Source organism: Primulina tabacum, chromosome 2 (assembly GCF_025594145.1).
Source record: "Primulina tabacum isolate GXHZ01 chromosome 2, ASM2559414v2, whole genome shotgun sequence".
Taxonomy (NCBI): domain Eukaryota; kingdom Viridiplantae; phylum Streptophyta; class Magnoliopsida; order Lamiales; family Gesneriaceae; genus Primulina; species Primulina tabacum.
This window is the reverse complement of record NC_134551.1, coordinates 13,996,017-14,019,820: the sequence shown is the minus strand read 5'-3', so window position 1 is coordinate 14,019,820 and position 23,804 is coordinate 13,996,017.

Below are 23,804 nucleotides of genomic sequence, written 5' to 3'. Positions count from 1 at the left end.
AAACTTCTGAAAAAGATTCAAAATGAGAAATCAGTCTCTGTCATCAGAATCAGAAGTGATCAAGGTACTGAATTTACTAACAAGGCTCTTGAGATATATCTAGACGAACAGGGCATTCATCATGAATATTCAGCTGCCAGGACGCCTCAACAAAATGGAGTAGCTGAGAGGAGAAACAGAACACTTAAAAAAGCTGCTAGAACAATGCTAGCAGATGCAGACATCTCTCAGCGCTTCTGGGCAGAAGCTATTAATACTGCTTGCTACACACAAAACAGAACAATGATCAACAAGAGAAACAATCAGACTCCTTACGAAATATGGAAAGGAAGTAAACCGAATGTATCTTACTTTCATGTTTTCGGTTGTAGATGTTTTGAGCACAATAATGGTAAAAATCATTTAGCTGCATTTGATTCAAAATCTGACACTGGTTTATTTCTTGGATATTCAGCAGTTAGTAAGGCATTTAGAATTTTCAATAATAAAACACTCAATGTTGAAGAATCTATTCATGTTGTCTTTGATGAAGACAGCAGTGCTCCCAAGATTACTAACATATATAATCTAAGTAACAGGTTAGACATGGTTCATATGGAACTAGACAGTGAAGATGATGCAGAAGCAAGTGTTAAGGATATTCAAAATCCAGAACCAGACATTCATATAGCAGAACCAGCAGCTGACACATCAGAACCAGCAGCTGACATTCCAGAACCACCAACTGAACTTCGAGAACCAGTAGTTGATATTCCAAAACAATCTAATGCTTTGTATGAAGATAATCTAAATCCTTTTATTTGGAGAAAATCTCATCCTCCATCTTTGGTGATTGGAAATCCAGCAGCTCCGCTAAGGACCAGAAGACATATGATGAATGAATACATGCATACTGCTTTTATTTCTCAAGATGACCCAAAGAAGATTGAAGAAGCTCTTCTGGATCCCAGTTGGATAGAAGCTATGCAAAAAGAGCTGAATCAATTTGAGAGGAATAAAGTTTGGTTTCTAGTACCTAGACCATCTCACCAAGCTGTCATTGGAACCCGGTGGGTATTCAGAAACAAACTAAATGAGGAAGGAACAGTTGTAAGAAACAAAGCAAGACTGGTTGCACAAGGATTCAGACAAGAAGAAGGAATAGACTATGATGAAACCTTTGCACCAGTAGCTAGGCTCGAAGCTATCAGAATATTTTAGCCTTTGCTGCTTTCAAAAATTTCAAAGTATATCAGATGTATGTGAAGAGTGCGTTCCTCAATGGTTTACTACAAGAGGAAGTCTATGTTGAACAGCCTCCAGGTTTTTCTGATCATCTGTTACCGAATCATGTTTTTAAATTACACAAAGCATTGTATGGTCTGAAACAAGCACCTAGGGCTTGGTACGACACACTTTCACAATTTCTTATTAATCATGATTTCATCGTTGGTACCGTAGATAAAATTTTGTTTACCCTAGTAAAAAAAAGCACATATTATTAGTTCAGATTTATGTTGATGATATCATATTTGGGTCAACTAACCCCAAATTATGTGCAAAGTTTGCTAAGTTAATGCAGGAACAGTTCGAGATGAGCATGATGGGAGAATTAACATTTTTCTTAAGACTTCAAATCAAGAAACTTGATACTGGAATCTTCATAAATCAAGCTAAGTATACAAAGGAACTACTGAAAAAGTTTGGGATGGAAGCATGCTCTGCTGCTTCCACTCCTATGAGTTCGTCTACCAAACTTGATAAAGATGAAGGGGGAACTCCAGTAGTGGTAACTCAGTATCGAGGTCTTATTGGCTCATTGTTATATCTTACTGCCAGTAGACCCGATATTATGTTTGCTGTTTGTATTAGTGCGAGATTTCAATCTAACCCCAAACAATCTCATTATATTGCTGCTAAACGTATTTTGAAGTACTTGAAAGGAACTCAAAATGTAGGCCTTTGGTATCCCAAGGACTCGTCGTTTAATCTTATTGGATACTCAGATGCTGATTACGCAGGATGTAAACTGGATAGGAAAAGCACAAATGGTTTTTGTCAATTTCTTGGTAATAGATTGATTTCCTGGTTTAGCAAAAAGCAGACTTCCATAGCCACGTCTACTGCAGAAGCAGAATATCTTGCTACTGGAAGCTGTTGTTCTCAAATACTTTGGATACAACAACAACTTAAAGACTATGGAGTTCAAGCCTCTGAATCACCTATATTTTGTGACAATACCAGTGCAATTGCTATATCGCATAATCCAGTACTCCATTCCAGAACTAAGCACATTGATATTAGACATTATTTCATTAGAGATCATGTGCAAAAGAAGAACATTCATCTGGAATACGTTCCTACTGATCAGCAAGCAGCAGACATATTTACGAAACCTCTGCCTGAGAATAAGTTTTCTTATTTTCGAAATACACTTAGATTGATAGACTTAACTTAATTATTTGTTATCTTCATCTCAGTTATATATATTGTGGCTTAATTTTGTTTGGTTGTTCAGTCTTAGTTTGCAGAAAAAAAAAGCTGAGCGAAAGAGACAATCAGTAGACAAAATATAAAATTTCATAAATAATAAAAGCGAGGGCGTACATTCTTTACTTCTTTTTTAACGTACTCCCTCCAGAATGCCAACCAAGTAGTCAGCTCTCCGGTGGAGGTACGTAGAAACTCCTCTGAAAAAGCAATCTTTTTCAGAGTCCTCTGCTCCTTTAAGAGCATGAGGAGGTAGACGCCATCATCAGAGAAGACGTCTTCGCTGTCAGAACTATGGAGACGTCGATAATACTTCTCCATTGCTACCAGCTGTTTGGTAGTAGCAACCAACCCATCTTCAAAGGCGGACTGAAGCTCCTGAACCTTAGTCCAGGTGGAAATTACTTTTTCCAGCACCTTGTCTTCAATCGCTTGCTTCCTTGCAGCGGTCACCTCTTTCACGAACTCCTCGGCCAAATCAGGACTATTCTCTCTTGCCATTTTGTTTAAAAGTGACTGTATGGCTAACCTCTATGCCTGTATTTATAGATGATAAACCATGTTCTAGAGATCGAGCTAATCATAACTTTAGCATGAAATGCAAAGCGTTCTGAATCAAGCCATCGACAGTTCACTTACCAAGATGTGACAATTAATATACATTAATTTAGGGAGAACTTTATTCCGATTATATGTGATTTTTGTCAGATGCAGAAGGTGATTTGTCTTTTTAACAAAACAAGGCATTCTTTATCTTCCAGTAGAAGCTATCATAGGACGACCAACTTCCTTCTGAATTTATCTCATTATCTATCAGTTATTTATTTTATTCAGTTAACATTGAGTTATTTGCAGAAAGGAATAAAGGAACACCAAGTACTTCAACTGAAATTTTATTAGAAACCATTCCAGTACATTGAACGATGCAGAAGTGAAAAATCTCAAGTCTACAGAACCGTCTTCTGATTTAAACAGACTAAGTTTTTCTTATCCTTTATTATTTTCATTATTATTGTCTAACATTCATTAAAAGCAGTAGATAAACAAAATATATCAAAAACAAGAACATTCTTTCATAAAACCAGAAGCATTACATTGAGTTTATCTACTACATTTGTGGATATCAGCAGCTTGAAGTACTTTTCTTATTGCAAAGTACTTCAGCAGAAACCTATCTAAAGACTAAGGATTTCTAAACTGAGGATTTTCTTCCTAGTCCTTATAACTTTGAAAAGGATGGTCTTCTTCGAAAAGAATCCAGCAAGCTTGGGTCTTGCCAGCACCAATGTATTGGAAAAAGATGTCTTCAAACATCTGCTTACAAAAGACTTCAAGTTGTCTTTGGAATTCCTCTGCTGATTCTGACTCTGGAGAAGACTCCGAGAGATCATCCACACCTATCATTTCAATTAATTTAGTAAATGAATGACTTAGTTTGTGAATGTGCAGGTATTTATATAGAGTTTCGAGGAAACTAAAGAGACGGCGATTCAGATATCATATCCCTGCATTTATTAGTTGCATTTATCGAGGGGGAACAGTATCTGAGTCAGACTAAGATTTTCTTATCCTTTTTAGAAAACAGATAGAATGTCTGTCTTTTTGATAAAACAACAATTCTACTGGTTTTAGCAGTAGACGTTACCATAAAACGACAAACTCTCTTCTGTTTTTCTTTCAGCAACCGCCTCGGACAGCCCGCCATTTTTTTTTTAAATGAGTAGAGTAACTGACACACCTGTTTCTCTCTCTATATCAACCTTAAACATATTGACACGTGTCCCTATGTTTACTGACGGATGTACATTTTGTTTTTAACCGTTCATTTTCTTTCATTGCCCTTTACGAACTCAGATTATTTCCTTGCATCTACTGCTTTCTCGCATCTACTGCAAATATACCTCTAATCTCTTTCAAACTTAGAAATGGCCGCAGCTTATACTTTGAATGCTTATCAGGTGAATTTTGCATCTGTTCTCACCATTAAGGATGAGAACCTTGTTAAGATGTTCCAATCATTGGAAAAATCTGGACTTCGCCAATTCTTGGAATCGCCTGCTATTATCTACAAGTCTGCTCTTCTAGATTTCTATGCCAAAGCAGAAGTTGTCGAAGAAAAGATTAACTATACACAGGGAGATGCATCAATCTCCATTGATGCTGCATTTCTCGGTTCCACCTTCTTTCTACCGATTTCTGGACCTTCCGAGCTTTCGGATATCACAAGGGAAGAAATATCTACTGCTTTAACCATCTTTTCAGCTACTGGTGAAGAGCTCTCACCTTCCTGCTTCAAGAAGCTACTGAAAATTGAGTACCAGGTACTCGCTGATATCGTGGCAAAAGCCTTGTTGGTTAAGGCTAGAACATTCGACAAACTGACCAAAGAAAAGGTTCAAGTGATGGTGGCCATCACTTCAGAAAAGAAAGTGGATTGGGGTCGCTTTCTGTTTCGAATTATGAAGGATATGATTCTAAGGAAAGGTACTGGATTTGCTGTGCAAATCAGTAAGATGTTGAAAGATGTTGGCTTTCCTGGCACAACAGAAGAGGATGGCTCTTCGGTCACCATGACTTATGCTGATAATGTGCTTGCCTTAAGGCCAAAGCCAACAGTTGGTGAATTTGTGGCCATAAAGAAGGAGATTGGGGAATCTCAGACTTAGGGGCAGAAGAAAATCAAAAGAAAAATAGTTGTGGTTTTGTCTGATTCTGACAAAACGGAATCTGGAGAATCAGCAGCACCCACTCAACAAGCTTCACTGCCTCCCACCCCATCCAAGAAGAAGCCTCGCACCACCATCCGCATCAAGAAAACAGCAGCTCTTGCTGAATTAGACAATGTTCCTCTTCGACAAGTTTTTCCACCAGTTGTCCCATCCACCAAAGCTAAAGCCGTTGAATCAAGGCCTTCAACTGCTCCAAGTTTCAGACCAACTTCTGGTGTGGTCATTAGAAAATCTGCTACTGGTTCTTCTGCTTTTAAACCAGTAGTCCCTACTACTTCTGAAAAAGGGAAAGAAAAGATTACTGAGTTGTCTCAGTCACCGGTGGCAACATCAACCATTCAAACAGCAAATGATCTTCATCTGGAAGAAATTGATAATTCAACCAGAGAAGACATGAAATTCTTTGACGATTGGCTCAAGGTAAGAGTCTACCATCCAATCACTTTTTTGAAAACTACTGGTGTTTATACTCAAACTGTGGAAAATGAGAAAAAGGTTTTTGCTGCTGCGAACACACAAAATGTGATAGAAGCCATCAATCGCTAAGCTACATTCTGGATAAAATCAAACAGCAGAAGATAGACACTATTCTAACAACGTTGAAGTCAAATTTTGACTCTACTGGTCCTACTGCTTTTCATGATCAGAATGTCATTCAAATTTTGTCGGAGCAGCTGACAATTCTATCTGAGCAAATTGTTTCTAAGGAAAAGGCTTTTTCTCAGCCTCCAAAATTCAGTGTCACCACTATCCCCACCATTTTGAAGACTCAATCAATTGAGGAACCGGCCAAAGCTTCTTCTGAAGTCAAGTCTCCAGTACTCCTGCACATCAAGAAGTTCCTACTCAATCATCCTCTCTGATTTCTGTTCATGATCTGGCATCGGTTGATGAGGTGATCGAATCGATTGTGCAGACTCAAGCAGCACAGGATGACACAATGCCCGTTACTTCTACCTCTGCTGATCATCCTCCAGTCCAATCCATTCCAGAATCTGCAACTGCTACTGCCACTGCTACTGTTACGGCTACTGCTTCTTCATCTCTTCCAGAGCTTGAGCATTTTTCAGAAGCTCATCAAGCTGAAATGGCAACTTTGTTGCATACTTCACTGTCTACTGTTGAGCCACAAGCCATACCTGAACCTGCTGCTGATTTGCAGCAACCAGAAGAAAGGCCAACAGATCAATCTACTGCTTCAGAAGGACCTTCTGCTGAACCAGAACCAGCTGTTATCACTCAAGCAGAAGTTGCACACTCTACTGCTCTTATTATTCCTTCTCTGCAGTCTCCTGAGCGCATCGCCAGAATGGAAGACATTAAACAACGATTGCTTGCAAGAACCCCTTCACCAGTTGTGGAACCATTTGATTTAGAGTTTCAGATTGATAATCTACAAAAGGAGCTACAGAATCTTTCTGATATAGTCAAGCGGCCATCTCGTGAGAATGCCGTAGAAATCAGTGGTGCTCAGTTTTTTCGAGACCGTATGTCCAAGGAAATACATAAAACGGCGGAATATGTGCATAAAATGAATGCTGAAACCATTTTTTTCGACAAGCTATATCCAGAAGTTCCAGTCAGCTCATGATTGCTCAATCTGACATACTTACCCGGCTCACCGAGCATGATGGCCTTTTTCGCTCAATCTCCACCACCATGGACCTAATGGATGCCAAGATCGATTCTCAATCTCAATCTCTCACCGCTCTAAATGATCGAGTTTCTAATCAGGCTCCATATCTGGAGATGTTGACTAATGACATTCACAACTTATCTGGGCGAATGGATGACTTAATTGCTAGGGTCATTGCCGATGATGACAAAAAGGGGGAAGAAGATAGAACTGGAGTGAGTAGCAGCAGACCTCATTCTTCTGGAAGGGATCAAAATCCAGATGAAACTACTTTCAGAGATATTGGAACAAATTAGTTTTATCTTCTTGTCTTAACTAATTTGTGCTTTACGTGATTTTTCTGGATAATAACTGTTTTTATCTGCTTCGTAATCTGTTTTATCTATTCATCTTAACGTCTAAGGAACATCTAGGTTTTGGCATCACCACAAAGGGGGAAATTGTTAGACTTAAATTTGTTGTGGAGATGCTAGTAAAAGTGGAGATGCTAGTAAAAACCAGTAGATGCTGGCTTAGTACAAAACCAGTAGATGTAAAATAGCAGAAAACCAGAAGCACTTGTATCGAGCTAAAGACCAGTAGCAGCACTTGTCAAGTACTGCTTCTTAGCTAAAATCATAACTAGAAGGGATACAAAACTCGAAATATACACTAACAGAATTTTGCGTATCTCAAAGTCTTTAAATATTACCGTTGATCTATTAACGTGATACTAGCATTTATTGCTTCATTAAATGCCGTTAAATGTTGTACGAAAACATTTAAGACGGTTTACCATTTTTAGTATGAACTGAAACTGATTGCTTTAATGTATTCGGCAGGGTCCATTTTCGGCAATAAAGCTGAACCACTGAAAAGTCAAAAGAGCCGTTCAGATTTTAACGTTGGATAAAGTCTATATATATGGAGACGAAGAACTTTTCAAAAGAGAGAAGTGGAACGAATCTAAATCAAAGAATATCATTTGAGCATCGCTAGAACTTTCAGTCATCCCAAAAGCTCAACACTGAAAAAGCAGCACACGCTTCATTGCATACTCTTGATCATTGAGATCATATTGTGCTAGCTATTTTCGTTATATCTTCTCAAGCTATTCACTTCACTATTTCATTGATAGAAGAATTTGTAACTAGAAAAGAGTATTTTCCAGAACTTAAGATCATTCAAGAAGTTGAGTTGTAAAACTAAGAGTTTCGATAGGCGAAGGGTAAGTCCTGTTGAAGTGGGTGTGTACAACTGTTGTAATTCATCTTCGAACTTCCAGAAACAAACCTTGTGCCATCTACTGTTTTTCTGTTTCACTATTTTTCACCTACTAACCAACAGATCGTTTCCGCACATTATCTTGTGATCTGCTGGTCTTTAAACTTGAACAAGAATCTGCTAGTATCTTTAACAGGACTCTAGCACATCATTCCGAAAAATTAGTTAAGTTTGCCGTTGAGTTTATTCGATCCCCCCCTTCTAAACTCAACCCGATCCTCAACAAAAAGTAAGAAAAAATCAAAATCGAGAAATATTACATCTATGGGCAAAATGGTCATTTTAAACTTGGGTAATACGAAAAGAGTTGACAGCGTCCCGAAGGATCATAACCAATGTTAAATGATATAAAATGATGATTTTGATGAAAATACGATATTTTATGATTTATGGTAAAGCTGTGCAATTTTTACTGTTAAAATATTATTTTTGGAAAGTTATAATTTTTTATGCTTTTAAAAGAAAAGGAAAAATATTTTGAGGGATGTGAATTGACTGTGACAAAAGATAGAGGATATGTGGGGGATTCGTTTTAAGAATGGTGAACTTACAATTTTATGGGTATATCGTGAGGGAGAAGGCCTCAGAGGAAGCCTTTTTACGGGAAAAGGCTCCAGAGGGAGCCCAACGATCGTATTTCCATGGCGGTGCCTAGTGCCTGTCCATATGAGTCATGTGGAGCTGAAGACTGATCAGTCGACTAGAGGATAAAAGCTAGTTACTTTCAAGGATCAAACTTAACCCAAAATGATAAATGATTAAAAGCTTTACGATTGAATGATTTTATGAATTACGATTTATTTGTGCTTAAAAATTATTTTAAATAAAAGTAAGATTTTTAGTGCCTGTGATTGTATATGTATTATTTGCTACTCATGTTTAGAATGTAGTGAGTCATTAGACTCACTAGGTTTTAATGTTGTAGGATTTGATTATATGAGGAGGCGCTGACGCTTGAGTGAATCGAGTGCGGCAGTACACTCCCTAGGGACATTTATTTTTCGCACTAGCTTGATAGATAAAAGATTTAAAAGATTATTGTTAAAGAATTTAGTAGAGATTTTTAGGCTTTATTTTGATGCTAGTTGATCTTTTAAAGGCCGGCATATATTTTTGGTTATTTGACGATTTATGGATTTTTATGCACTTGAGAATATAGTTGTTAAATTATTTAATTTATGAAAATGTTAAGTTATTATAATTAGTAATTTTCGAGTTTATGATTTATATATAAAAAAATTTATTAGTGGACGTTTCACTTGGGCCTTTATTTTCTGCATTAGCTTGATAGTTAAAAGTTTTAAATATTTTGTTAATGATTTAATTAGATTTTTTATGTTTTATTTTGAAATTATTTTTAATAATGTTAAAGGCTGAAGTTGGATTTTTGTTAATTGATTATTTAGGGATTTTATGCACTCGAGATTTTAAATGTTAAATTAATTTTAATTATGAAAATGTTAAGTTATTTTACGTGGCATGTTTTGAAAAAAAAAATTAGTAGGATTTTGAAGTTAAAAAATAGTAGATGTTTCAGTTGGTATCAGAGCGAAGGATCCCTAAGAGGTTGTGTTACTGCCCCTCCGAGAAACTCGAGAAGTCACGCCTCAAGTCTGTGAGTATTTACTGCTTTTAATTTTATATGCTAAATTTTTTTATGTTTTTACGTTATAGAAATTTGGAGGAAGCATTTTTTAATTAAATGCATGTTGGTTACGGGGTTTGGACAGTGCGTAAGGTTATGCTTCAAAGACGTGAGGAAAATTTGGTTTTTGTGTATCTCGAATTTGCACTACCTAAAATTAAGTTGAGGCGAATTGAACTTGGTGATTTAGGAGTGCTTGTTTCGAATTCTATATTGTGTAGGAAGTAAATTTCGAAGATGATGTCGTGGGTTAAAATATTTAGGGATCATGAACTTAGGAACTGAATTATAATAATTTGAGGGACTTAATTGCAAGTTTTTGGAAATATTTAAGGTGATTTTGCTATAATTCAAAAAATCTAGAGGATTTAGTTGTATGAATCCGAAAACTCAGAGGACTAAAATGCGAAAATTTTGGGCTAAATTGGAGAATTCGAGAATTTTTGAGTCTTGATTGCAAATTTTAGGAGAATTATGGGGTCATTTTAGCAATTTTTGAAATCTATGGGAGTCGTTTTGCATTAAATTCCATAGGTTGAGAAGCTAGGAATGCAATAAGTTAGGCTTAATCAAATAATTCGAGAGTTTTGGTATTTAGGTTGCAATTTACCGGAAAAAAGGGTCTATTTGAATGTAGTCAGCAGGGTAAATTACAAATTAAGGGTTAAATAAGGAATTGCGATTGAGGAAAATTAGACAGATATATATGTGTGAGGATGTCCTAGGAGGAATGAGAAATATAGGTATTATCAATGTTGATGAGGAAGTAAGATTCGTCGAATTAATAATCTTTGGGTATCATAGTGGATTATAGAGAATTGCGATTGTATTATAGGTGTTATATATTTATGAAGTGAAGAACAAAGGATATAAATTTTAGAAATAAGATTTAATTGAAAATATAATTATTTTTGGTTTTATTGTAAGATACAAATACCTTTGGGTTCATGCTATGGTATTGGAAAGTTTGAGAGTTTTGTACTGTAGATTCCAGAATTTAAGTAAGATAATTGAGTGGACAAATGACCGAGGGAGAAAATAAGCAAACGAAATTCGTGTATATTGGAATATTAGGAAAAACTATGGAAGTAATGTTATGAATGAATAGACGAATGCAAACAAAGAATATCGGAGTCCGTGTAATCTTCGTAAGCTTCAATTTATAAGATTCGAGAAAAATATTATTTGAGCAAATATTTAAAGTTATTAAGAAACAAATCGTAGTATCATAAAATAGTTATTTTTTATTTTTTAATTTTATTTTGAGATTATGAAATTGGGAATCTAAGTTCTAATTGCTGATCAAGAGTATAGTTGTTACTAGGAAACAATTTTTTTTGGGACTAATTGGAAATATGCATTGGGATTACGTAGTAAGTTTTATTAAGAAAATAATAATGATTTTATGGATGCTAGGTTCTGTGGACTATGAGATTTATGGTAATAGATGAAACTGAAGCCTTATGGATCAATTTTCGAGTTCCAATATAGGAAAGATTATTTTTGGGTCAGTGATGTACCTTGTGAATATTAAGATTGGATTTTAGGAATGTTAAACACTTAAATTGAGATATGTAGAACCTTGAATTATCTTGACTACAATAAGTTAAGGAATGAGATTCTCGGGATAAGGAAATTACTCTACCTTTTGGGATAACAATTAGATAACTACCTTACGTGAAATAAATCACAGAATATAGATAAGCATTGAGGAAAAAGTAGCACATTAAGTTTTGCATTTTCACGATACGAAGAGTAAAAATTATATTGGAAGATGGATAAAGGTTTTCTTCCATAAGGCATTAAGAAGTGTAAGTTCATAGGACATTATCTGGAATTCTAAGGTACGTATAAGTGTTCAATTGGATAGCGAGATTTAGAATCAAATCATGATGCGAAATGGTGACTCGATAGACTTAAAGCGTTTAAGTACTTGAAATGCTTGATATTTAAGAAAACAAATATATATTGATGACACAGTTAATGACAATCTGTTTGGCATATACAGGAATGAGGTTTTAGTAAGTAACAGTCATTATGGTATTTTATAATCACGGATACTCTAGGATGACTATGGATCGAAATTGGGTTTGACAATAGGTGTATATTTAATTTTGGGAAAAATAAATTATACGATCAGGACGACCTAAAGTAAAATTCGAGCAATTAATTAATCTTTGGGAAGATAAAATAACTCAAGATAGTTTAGGATTTATAATTAATAAAGGATGTAGAGTTAGCTAAAACTTTGAATTCTTGAAGATCAAGAAATTTCGCATAAACGTATAAAAATGGAAGATGACATATGATAGTACGCAGCGAAAGTGTGATAGAATGAAAAATTTAAGCAAATTAGATTAAGTATGAAGTGAATCAGGGAACCTAAGCTTATCAATAATCAAGAATAGACAAATTTCGAGGAGGAAAATTTATTTAAGGGGGGAGGAATTTTAAAGCCGAAAAATTAGTTAACGTAGACCGCATGCATGAAAATTATTAAATCTCTAAAATATTTTAGTCAAATGATTTTGGATGCATGAATGATATATTTAGAGTGACTAAATGATTAATTGTGTAATTTTGATTGGTTTCATAATTTAAAAAGTTTCAGACGAATATCGGTGTTGGAAGGGGACGGAGGACTGGAGACAATTAAGATATTAAAGATTTAAAAGCTAAATTTTTATTTTTAGCTAAGAAAATATATATTTTAAATAATTTTAGCATTTTTAATATCAAATTTAAATTAAATGGTGGGAGCAAGGGAATTATATATTTTATAAGGTATTTTTTTTGAAAATAAATATTTTTAAATCTTTTAATTTGAGGCTTAATAATTTATAAAGCTTAATGTTCCTAATTTATTATTTAAAAAGCTAGGCTTAATTAAGCCCATTAATTAAGTAATTAAAGAAACCTTTTTTTATTTATTTTTTAAAAAGAAGATAATAATTAAATAAATAAGAGTCCTAGTACTACACACACACCTAAACACACCTACACGCACACACACTGAACCTCACACACAAAATTCACGTAAATTGAATTGAAAGTGGGCAAGAAACGGCCGAACCTCTGTGTTGTCGCAAGGGAAGATTTTTGAATTTTTTTCTCCATCGTTCATCGATTTTCTTCATCGTTCTTCCTTCCAACAACGATTATCCGATCCCGTGCATCCCAAGGTGGGTTTTTGGTGGGGTTTTGACAAGAGAAAAGGGTAGAAAAAATAGAAATCGTCATACATTCGTCACCGACTTTCACCGCGTCGGTATTCGTATTTTGAGCGTTTAAACAAAAAGACACGTTTCTAAACCTTCTTTTTGCACCATTCAAATCATATTATGTGTTTTAATCACGTTTGCATGGAAAATATGATAAACTTTGTATATTTTCTTTTTTATGGCATAACATGAACAAAACTTGAGTTTTTGTGTTTCTAAACTAATGATTATGATGCATAAAGGGGCTGCCATGGTAGGGCTATGGGAAGGGACGATTTTCAACATGTTTAAGGGTCCATATAAGCTTGGCTAAGGCCTGGAACAACTGAGGGAAAGGGCTGAACGAAAATTTGGTTGATAGAGGAATTATGGTTGGGTTTTGAGGGCTAGGAAAGATTACGCCATGTGCTGCTGTTGGGACATGTTCATGGGTCCAAGTAGGGTCTAGTCATTGTCCTAGATGGCTTGAAGGAAGGATGGTGCAAGGCTTAGGTTTGTAGCTTGAAGTGTGGGTCGCGTAAGGCTTGGGTTGACGGGTTGAGGACTGTGGTCGTGCGTGGGCTGTAGGTCTTGGTCCAGTAGCTATTCTATGGTTTGGTCTAGTTCCTAGGATGGTTGGTTAGGGGCTGGACATGATGGTTAGAGCCTAGGCTTGAAAGAACTCAAGGTTGTGCAAGATATGGTTATCAAAAATGAGCAGAATTTTCCATCATGGTTTTAGGCTTGTTCAAGGATTTTAATTGGCTTGATTTGGGATGAAAAAAGGGTTAGTAAGGTGTTAGTAAGGTATGATTCAATTTTGGTAAAGTTTGGTTAAATTTTGAGTCGATACGGGTTAAAAACGACAAATACGGTTAAGTTTTAAAAAGAATTGAGAAATTAGTTGAGGAGCTAAATTTTACGTCTAAGAATTGTTTATGGGTGTATTTTAAGGTGTCACGTTAAGTTTAGGGATGAAAAGTTTATGTTTAAAATTTGGGAAGAAAATATTAAGTGTTGAATTTATTCGGGGTAAAAAAGCTTCATGGTTTAGTCGATAAGTTATTAAATCGAAACTCTCGGGTTTAGGCTCGAGTCAATAAAAGTAAAAAAAATGTCAAAATCGAGATTTTAAGGTCAAAGGGTAAAATTGTGATCTTGAGTCCCGGATAGTACGAAAGGCTTGGCAGTGCCCAGAAAAATCAAAATAGATGCTAAATGATATTTTAAAATGTTTATTATGAAAATATGGAATTTTTTGATTTATGATAAAGCTATGCAATTTTTACTGTTAAAATGCTATTTTTCGAATGTGGAAAGGACACAATATTTTATGATTAAAAAGAAAATGAAAAATATTTTGAAGGATGTGAATTGACTGTGACAAAAAGAATATGATACATAATTTTTGGGAATATCGTGAAGGAGAAGGCCCCTGAGGGAGCCCAACGATTGTATTTCCATTTTACGTCGGTGCCTAGTGCCCATCCTCATGCGCAATGGTGAGCTAAGACTGATCAGTCGACCAGAGGATACAACTAGTCAATTTCAAGGATCAAACTTCTCCCAAAATATTAAATGATTGACAGCTTTACGATTTGACGATTTATTTATGATTACAATTCTATTAAATAAAAGTATGATTTTAATGCATATGCATGTATGTGTATTATTTGTTATGTATGGTTAGAACATGCTGAGTCATTAGACTCACTAGGTTTGGATGGTTGCAGGCGATGATGATTTTGAGGGAGGCGCTGACGCTTGAGTTGATCGAGTCCGGCAGTACGCTCCCGAAGGCCTTTATTTTCCGCATTAGTTTGATAGATAAAAGTTTTAATGATTTTGTTAATGATTTAATTAGAGATTTTTATGCTTTATTTTGAAGTTATTTTTTTATCATGTTAAATGTTGAAGTTGGATTTTTTTTAATTGGTGATTTAGGGATTTTATGCACTCGAGATTTTAAATGTTAGATTATTTTGAAGTATGGGAATGTTAAGTTATTTTACATGGCATGTTTCGCAAAAAAAATATAATAATAATAAGATTTTGAAGTTAAAAAGTAGTAGATGTTTCAGTTTTGTGTTAACAGATAATTAAAGCAAAATTGATCTAAGCTAAACTGAACTCTAAACCAAATGAAACATACTAAGTTATACTGGTTTACATTAACTGGTTAGTCAAAGCAGAACTGACTCGGACTTAAACTGAAATGTATCTTAACACTGTTATCAGTTTATCAGTTATTATCATTTAGTTTCAAGGACATCAGTTTACTCCAGAGGGAAAAACTGATTTTTAGCTTAGTTTTTCCGTAATTTGCTGCACACTTGGGCAGTCCGAGGGATGATTGTTCAGTGCATCATCATATGATCACCCATTAGTGTGAATGGACATCTCCATGATCTTGCCAATGAAACATGGCATTTATATCACAGATGCTAGTCTAGAGTTCGAGAGATATTTATCCTTGTTTTAGGCGGCTGATTCGACTATGAACCTGTTTAGAATATACGGTACATTTTCTAATGAGTTTCATTATCTTACGTTGCGACGCAGACTTCATGGTACCTATTGTAAATTCAAGGACTTTATCTATGCATCTTGCATTGGTATACAGATAAAGTATAATGCCATAATCGAATAAAATCGTAAAATATTATTAAAATAAAGATTTTTTTACATTAGAGTCAATAAAAGCCCAAGCCACAAGGCACCTACTCTAACACTTGGAACTACAAAATCCATCTGATCAGTCGTGTCTTCGCATCTTGTTTGGTCAATAAATCTCTAACAATAGAATGATCAATAAAAACAATTGTTTGTGATCAAATAAGAAAAAAATTTATATAATGCAAATATTACAGAAAATATTTCTTTTTAACCTGTGGAATATTTTATTTGAGCATTTTATAAAGTTCTACTTGCATAATATATTACATAAAATTTATTGTTATTTCTTTGACCTATTATTGCACCGATTGCAAAATTACTTGCATGACATATGATTTAAATTATAAAGACCAATCAAGAGGTTGCATGATAGGAGCTGATGTTAAATATCTAATAATTTTATCAAAAAAAATTTGACATTATTCAGTTCACTCAAATACAGTGTCTTTTGTTAAGAGGTTACAAATGAGTTTAGATATTAAGTTAAAGTTCTTTATAGACCTCTTATAAAATCTAACATGTTCTAAAAATGAGCGAATTTATTTAATGGTATTTGGTGAAGGTAGATTGTCGATGGCATCAATTTTTGCTTTATCAACTTCAATTCCATGAGATGACAAAACATGTCCCAAAACAATTCCAGAAGTAACCTTGTAATGACATTTTACCAATTTCAAATAAGAATTTTTTCACACATCTTTTTAAAACATTTTCTATATTTTAAGGGCAATTATCAAATGTAGTCCAAAATTTTTTCAAATTATCCAAAAAAATTTCCAAAAATGTTTTCAATCATTTCTCTAAAAATCCTTAGCATACATCTTTGAAATGTTTTGGGGGCATTCATAAACCAAATGACATCATTCTAAATGCATATGTACCAAAAGAACATGTGAATGTTGTTTTTTCTTGATCTTCAAATGTAATGAGAATTTGATAATAGCCTGAATATCAATCAAGAAAACAGTAGCATGAATGACCTGCTACTCTTTCTAAAATTTTATCCAAAAAAGGTAAATGAAAATGATCTTTTCTAGTGGCATCATTCATTTTCTATAATCAATACACATACGTCAACTAGAAGGGAGTCTACTTGTTAACAATTCACCTTTGTCATTTTTTATCACTGTAATGCTAGATATTTTTTGAATTACTTATGTTGGGCTTACCCACCTACTATCAAAAATATTGTAGATAATTCCAACATTAAGTAGTTTGAGAACTTCATTTTTCACATCTTTATATGGGTTTGTCTCCTTTGTGGTTGTGGGATGTCTTAACATTTTCTTCTAAATGAATTCTGTGAGTGCAAATTAGTGGATTAACGCCCTTGATATCTTTTGTTGTTCAACCAATTGCATTTTTATGCCTTTTTAGCATATCGACTAATTTATCTTCTTGATCACTTGTAAGTTTAGAAGAAATTATCACTAGATATGTTTTATTTTCTCCAAGAAATGTATACACTACAACAAAAACGCTATACGACAATGATTATTATCTGTTGTAGGTAATTTAAAACTGTTTGTAACTGATAATATTATTGAAAGTACGTTCAACGACAATAGTTTTAAACTGTTGTCGTAGCTATCATATTGCGACGATTTTTCAAAAACCGTCGCTAATTCTCTAATTATCGACGGTTTATGATATACCGTCGCTAATTTTACCGACGGATTTGAGTAAGCGACGGTTTAAGACATACCGTCGCTAAAATTAGCGACGGTTTTTGACTAAGCCGTCGCTAATTAGCTTTGATTTTTGATGAAACCGTCGCTAATTAGCAACGGTTTGGACATAATCCGTCGCTAATTTTTTAAGTAAAATATAAAAAATTACTTTTATAATTTAATAAAACTACCAAAAAAACTTACAAACTGACTAAGCTAATAATATTCATGATCTTAACAAACACTTAAAATTTACCAAGAATTGAGGTGAAAAAACTTACCCTAAATCGAAACTAAATCGTCTAAGAGAGAAACATTTATCGTAGATGTGAAGCGTTGTAGAGGAAAATAGAACGAAAACGCGGATATTTATAGATAGAGCGACGGTTGTTTATTAAATCGTCGCTAACTTAGCGACGATTTTTGTTTAAACTGTCTCTATTTTAGAAATTGCTTACTATAGCGACGATTTTTGTTTAAACTGTCGCTATTTTAGAAATTGCTTACTATAGCGACATTTTAAGCAAAACAATTGCTAAATATAGAAACAATTTAAACAAAACCGTTGTTGTTTGTCCAAAAAACACACTAATCCAGAACGATTTTCTAAAACCGTTGTCGTTTCTCCAAAAAAACACGCTAATAGACAAGTCTTTGACCCCAAAAAACGCTAAAAGACAACGGGTTTTAGAAAGCCGTTGTCTTTTAGCGTTTTTGGAGGCAAAGACAACGGTTTTCTAAAAACCGTTGTCGTTGCTTAAAAAAATGCTTAATAACAACGGTTTTCATGTTCGAAATCTTGATTTTGATGTTAAAGAAACTTGTTATTTTGTTTCTAATGACTTTACCTAAGTGTGCAGATACCCGAACTGATCAGGATTCGAACTGATCAGTTATAAAACCAAAACTGAAGCTATCGAGACGCTAACTGAAAGTGTCAACTGATTAATCGAACTGAACCAGTCCAACTGATGTATCAAGAGCAGCTCAACTGATTGTTCAGTTGATAGGTGGTTCAGTACAAGACCTTCAGAAGCCTGGCCAGCTGATGAAGTGCTCAACTGATGAAGAGCTCAGCTGACCAGTTCAACTGAAAGAGTGAAATCAGTTCAACTGACGAGTCAACTGATTTCACCAGCCCAATTGAAGATAAGTTCAGACGACCAGTTAAGAGTATCAGTTAGGAATCAATCAGTTGCAAATCAAGACAAGCTCATCTAAATGGACTCCAGCTACGCACAAGGGTACAAAAGCATATGTACTATCAATAATACAATAATGGACGTTGCAGCAAAGCTTAAAGACAAAATGCTCCGGCATAGATTTCGTAAAAGTCGAGACACGAATCTCAAGGAACACATTCAAGCTGCAACCTATAAAATTGTTGAGTCTCACTGTACGATCAGTTTTCCGTCTATAAATAGAAGATCAGTGAAGAATACTAACACAATCAAAAACGAGAAGAAGAACAAGTGTGTGAAAACAATAGAAAGGACACACATATTGCATATCAGCTTACTAGAAGCAATTTGTCTAGAGAGAATACTTCATCGTGTTATCAAGCTTAGTTTAGAAGCACAATTCCCTCAGTGTGTGAGAACACTTTCTGATAGTGTTCATTGTTCAGTTCTCACACACAGACACACAACACCTCCCAAATACAGTCTTGCACAAAGACATTAAACTTGTGTATGTAGTCTTTGACACACAGACGTTAAACAATTGTTGACTGGAAGGTACTGTCTTCAGTCTAGTCTAGAAGTTCAGTTAGGCAGTGGGTAAGTCCTATGCTTGGTGGGTTATTACACTTGTTGTAATTAATCAAAGTCTTCTAGTGGATCCTACCTGAGATGGTAGAAGGGGTGACGTAGGAGCAGTTGAAGTTTCCGAAACATCCATAAACATATCTTGTGTTATTTCTGTTTAACTGTTTGTTTTTGTTCTTAACTGATTTGATCAGTTTAGCTGATATCAATTCAATTCTAACCCTAACTGAACTAATATAAGTCAGAACTGATCCCATGTAATTTTCAGTTATTTAGTTACAAAAGATATAAAATTTATCAGTGTTTCTTTACGAATAATTACTTCGAATATTTTTCGCTTGGTTTGTAACCTAACTCGATTTAATTCATCGGTGTATATATTCTTAGAACACGAGCTATTGCAGCTCCTTGATTTATTTTGTTGAAGGCACCTCAAGGTGCCCAACGCACGATCCTTCATAATTAACTTAAATATGGGTGGTTTATTTTTGTTATCATATCTTGACTCTACTTCTTTCTCTGATCCTAGAAAAGAATGTTATCTGTTAAAATCATCAAAATCAATTTCAATATTTTGTTTAAGAGTATCAAATGAACAAATATTCAATTGATAACGAATACTACCTTCTTTAGTATTTTCTTTAACAAAAGTTTCAATAATATTTTCATCTCACTATTATATACTTCGTCATGTGTTGCTTACAAAACATAATACTCCGAAGTCATGTTTCCAAATGATAACTTCGTTATTCCGTTCCTGTAATTTATCAAAGCATTAGAAATCGCTAAAAATTACAACCCAAAATTATAGGGATTGCATTACAATCTTGGACATGTAGTGTATCCAAAACTATGAAATTCGACACTGATATACAAATTTATCAACTTAGACCAACACATCTTCTACCATATCTCGTGACACTTTAACAAATCTATCAGCAAGTAAAAGTTCTACTGAAGTAGGTTTTAACTCGCTTAGATTGAGTTCTTGATAAATTAAATATGAAAGTAAATTCACACTAGCTCCAAGATCAAACAAGACTTTTTATATCTTTCATTTTCCAATAATATTTCAAAGTATTATTATTTTGAACTGATTGCACTTATTTTTTCAGCTAAAAATGCTTTTTTTATATTAAATTTTCTTTTCACAGTGCATAAGTTTTGTAAAAATTTGGCATTAGATGATACATGTTTTATTGTATCTAATAATGGAATATTGACTTTTACTTCTTTAAAAATCTCATATATATCATAATTCAAATTTGATTTATTTTGTATTTTTCAATGCATGAGGAATGATGGTGACACTGTCTGTTGAACTTCCTCCTCGGAAGGTAGAGGTTCCACATCCTTATCCTTTAGATTTCATTTATCACCATCTTCACAAATTTCAAGAATGGATTTTTTAGCCACATTACCACTGCAAAAGGTAATAATAAATTTTAACTGATCCATCGATCGACTTCAATAAGTTCAGTTTGTGAATGATGGTCCTTGGAATTAGGCCGTTGTTGTGAAGGAAATTAACCTTTTTCAAGAACATTAAGTGCATATGCAAATTTAACAAGAGTATCTTTAAAATCTATCATGGTTTGATTATTGACAGAATCTTGCTTTGCAATGAAAGCATGCAATGTATATTACAAATTCTTTTTAGGTGTAGGAATAAAATGTGCATAATTTTGAAAATGTTGTTTATTTTGGAAAGGTTTTTGTAAAAAATGTACATCGTTATCATTCATCCAACTAAAATTTACATGATTTATCCAACCTGGACTATAACTTTGAGAGTATGGTTTAAAAATTGACTTTTTGAAAATGTTCAAAGCATTGTCTTGATCATGGACACATTCTTTATAAGAGAGAAAAGTGGAGAACTCTTTTGTAGAATGAACATTTGCATATTTTAGTTGACTACTCTTTTTCATTTCAAATGCCTCTATTTTTCTTGCCAAATATGCAAATCTGGCTTAGAGTTCATGTTCATCCTTGAGGGTGTACATACCTCCACCACATATGGGAGATTGAATCTTGTTTGATGGCTCAATTGTGCCATTTTCAGATAATTAATAGGGATACTCAGTTGTCTCAATTGGATCTTTATCTTCAAATGTTCCATTACACATAAATTCAACTATTTGTCTATCTTTAGGTGTCAGACCTTCATAAAACTGAAAAGCAACTCTCCATGTTTCAAAACCATGATATGAACAAAGATAAAGTAATTGTATATATTTATCCCAACATTGATTAAAAGTTTCCACTTGTTTTTTAATGAAAATATTGATTTACCTTTTAAAAGAATTTGTTTTATGAGATGACAAATATTTTTTTCAAAATTTGTTGTTGTAATTCATCCCAAGTTCGAATGGATTATGATATAATATTTGTAGTCAAGTTTTAGCTTTATCTTTTAAATAAAAAGGAGAAATCTTAATCGAATGATATCCATGATACAATTTATATCATTACACATCATGTATGGTTTTTCCAGAATCTAGACCATTAAAGCCGAGTAAAAGTTTAATGATGCAAGACTAAAAATTAAAAGAGATGCATCAGGGGGAAAAACTAGACATGAAGGTGCACTAGTTTGTGTAGTATTCATGTGATCTCTAAATTTTCTTCATTTATCATAATCACAATGAGATTGAGTTTCATCATTATTTAATTCATGTTCCAATTGGTCGGTTGGTTCCTCCATGTTTTGTAAAGATAGAGGTTAATTCTAATGAGTCTATCACTAGGTGAACATGATCAAATGCAAAAGAAAAAACAAATAAAAACAACAAATATCAAAGAAATAAAAAAATTATAAAAAAAATTAAATAGACTTGAAATTAAAATAGATTTCTCCAACAACAATGCTAAAAACTTGCCACAACTTTGATTATTGCACTCCCAAGACAAGGTTGTCCACGAGTAATATAATTCAGTGAGTTCAAATGTCGTATCTACATGGGAGCTAAGGTAATTACAAGTCCACTATGATGCTTTTCTATTTTTTTATCTTTTAATTATTTTAGCCTTAAATGATTATTTTTAAATGTTTAGAATTTAAATTAAATAGTCGAGATTAGATTTTTCACTCTTAATATTTAAATAAAGTTAGAATAACTGAACATAATTGGAATCCATTAGATAAAATAGTTCCAATAAATTAAATAATAATTATTTGTATTATTGTTATATATTATTCTCTTATTCATATATTATATATACCAAAACATATAAGTGTTGTCAAGTATTTATTGAGTTATGTATTTTTAAAAACCAAAACATGGTAATCACTTTAAATAGTTTTTAATACTAAACTAACATTTAAATGGTACAAAAAATTCAATATTATGATAATATTCATATATAATAAATCAAGATAATCTATTTAAATTGTTGGTAATACCAAACTAATATTTAAGTGGTATTCAGAATTTAGTGTAACATATAACATCAATAAATCAAAACTTCAACATATAAGTAGGATATATCAAAATGCGTAAATAAAAGAAACTAAATATAACATAAATAATAAATAAAGATTAAATAATATTACTTTATTATCTTATCAAAAGTTCTATTATTTCATCTCGACTTTGGAAGATTAGCTACTCATGATGGAAATGAAGAACTTGAAATATATATTTAACATAATAATTGTATTAAAGTGAAGAAATTTAAAGAAATTATATAGAAAAAACTATGAATCAAAGTTTAGTTCATAGAATAAAAGATGATTTTCTTAATCACAATACACTCCTATTTATAGAACAATTTAGGAGACAAAAGAGAAGAAAATATTATATTGTACATAAAATTGGTGCAAATTTTATTCATGAATGACTCAAACCTTTATTGCATCTTGTACTCCATCTTTGACAATCTTATTAATAGATTTGATTCTTTCACATGAAATAATTTATTCATAATTGAGTTTTCGGAATTGTGGTAAATATTCATATTGTTTTATAAGGTATTTTGATTGATATGATCAAAATAATAAAGCTTGGTAAAATTATAATTTCATTGGTACCACTTTCATTTATTGTTCAATTTGACCCAATTGTGAGAAGAATTTTATCTGAAGCTCTTCATCAATATTGTGGATATTGAAATCAAATTTATACAGGTCTAAGAATCATCTTATTCTCATTTTATTAGCCAAAGTTATTCTTATTTTACCAAACCTGTAAAAATATCAAAAATAATATAATTATATAACACATGAATTTTTTATGCAAATTATTATAAAACTTATAAAAATAGAATATTTAATATGTACACTTTAAACTATAAAATATTATACAAATCATTTAATAAATATTTTTTTTATTAATCAATTTGTCTTTATCTACGTGTTACACTGTGGTGATCATTTTTTTCCGCACTAGCATGACCTCTTATGTCCAACCTTTGTTTTTCTTGAATGCTGCACTGAGCGGTAATACTGTGGAGATCCGAATTTTCGAAGCAAATCAGCTCGGAAAGTAGCTCAAAAAGGAACCGAAGCAATGCAAAACCATAGGAACTGAAGGGACGTCTCTCGGAAGAGGAAATCCTCAGCTCAAGGAAGCTTATTGAAGAAACCTTCAGCTTCCTTTATTGAAGAAACCCTCAGCTCACAAGTTAAAACCTTCAGCTCAAGGGAGCTCATTCATTCTTGGGAGAAAACGCATAGCTCACGAGCTTAAATCCTCAGCTCAAGGAAGCTCATTGATGCATGTCCTAAAGAAGACAAAAATTAAGCCAT